Raw genomic sequence first — 1996 nt, 5'->3', positions numbered from 1 at the left:
TCCCTTAACCTGCCTGCTCTAGCACCTAGAAGTTTAGCTCCTTCCAACCCAGCTCAATCTTTAATAGGAATTTTTTCTTTTAATGTCACCCATTAAGAGCTTAGACTCCCACCCTTCACATTAAGAAAGGCATTTACTCATCATTGATACCACAATCTTTGTACAGAAAGAAACTCAGTGTAGGACCCAAATGTCTGCAGTTCATAAAAGTGATTACATCATGCACTGTGATCAAAACTGGAGTAAAGTAGAAACAGAATGGAAGTCAAGAACTTGACGAGCAAGTCAAAATATTAGTATGTTAACTACCAGTATATGCCTTAGAGATTTGAATCTAGAAAGTGAACTGAGCATTCTTTCTGAAAAAGTATGGATGAGAGGCACGAGACTGTAGTCCGCTGGAGGGTACAAGTGTCTGGGGTATAAGTCTCAAGCGAGTATACAAACAGTGGCTATTTTAGGACAAATACAACACTTAAATAGGCTGTGCTATAGACTAACTGAAAATACCTGTCCCGGCTGAGAGCAAAGCCAGAAGCCCACTGTGTAAGAGCACTTTTACTAACGAGCATGTAGGATACACACAATCAAAAAATGACCAAGTGACAGGCGGGTGACTGTGAAAGAAGCAGTACATCTTGGGGATTCATGTTTCCTGCAAGCAGCAAGCGTTGAGCAGACAGCTTTTGGTTTGGACCAGGACTCCAAGAAAAGAGGACCCACGTCCCTTCCATCTTTCTACTCTGCCATCTTTAACATTTTGCTCTTTTTGTCACAGTCCCGAGTTAGCTATTCCAGGATTTATGTCCTTCCATTAGGCAGAAAGGGAGAAAGGTAAAAAATATGAAGAAAGCCAATATCAAAAGACACACCAGTGACTTGTTTCCCTGCTTAAACTCAGTGTCCAGAACCATCATTTGGAAATCCCTAGTTACGAGGAGACTGAAGAGAGGTCTTCTCTAAATATGTGTACTGTCACTGTAAAAAAAAAAATTAAGTGACTTATTTAAATAAAAAGATGTGAATGTGTACTGAGCAAGCCATCAGCAGGGGCTGTATGATAATACAGGTCATGCGGAAGGCATTAAAAGTTATGTAAATTTAACCAAGCAAAGACAAATATTTGCTTAAAAGGAAAGGGTACATGGAGGAGAAGGAACATTTGATTTCAAAACATATAATCACTGAAGAATTAAAAATCACAGGCCCAAGTTATGAGGAAGAAATTCTTTATGGACTTAAATGGGGCGTGTTCTTGTGTATAGTTGTGCCAGTTTTTTTTTTCCCCTCTGTGTGTGTGAATAGAACAGACTTCAGGTAACTAAAAATAAAGTTAGCACTTTCACAGACAGTGTTTTGTGAAACATGTATGTGTAACCATGCATTACCTGGTTACAGGCATCTCTGAGCTCCTGAGTCTTAGCATAGACTCACTCCTCAGTGTCACCAGCTATTGCCAACGCACTCTTCAGAACTGAGCACAGTGGTGCATGCCTAAAATCTCAGTACTTGGGGAGGCTAAGACAGGAGGATCATTGTGAGTTTGAGACCAGCTGGGGCTGCACAGTGAATTCAAGACCATCCTGAACTCTGTAGTGAGACCCTGTTTCAAAAAGAAAAGAAACAAAAAACAATACGAAACAAAAAGCTCCAAAGTGCTCTTCAAAACTGAATTATCAAGTAATCTCATTGCTTTCTTCTACTTGGGTCAGGGTTGCTTTTAATCAAATAGATGGACTGTACTATAAATCCTTATTTGTAAAGTTGAGAAACATTTTAAAAGAAATCTTGCTTCTTAACTTCTTTTGATGTAAATTATGTAAGTTGTTTATACTCTCTTATGTTGAGTCATGTTTCTTTTCTTGGCTATTTTGGCTACTCAATCTTGAAGATATGTACGTACTGCAAATATTCTCTGTGAGTTATCTGTTCACATCTTTTTCCAGTTTACTTGAATGGAGAAAAGTTTCTAATTTTAACATTTCAGCCTAATATT

This window comes from Cavia porcellus, unplaced genomic scaffold (genome assembly GCF_034190915.1).
Source record: "Cavia porcellus strain 051 isolate PalLab524CR breed Dunkin Hartley unplaced genomic scaffold, mCavPor4.1 scaffold_4, whole genome shotgun sequence".
NCBI lineage: Eukaryota > Metazoa > Chordata > Mammalia > Rodentia > Caviidae > Cavia > Cavia porcellus.
Note: the sequence above shows the minus strand (reverse complement) of the source record.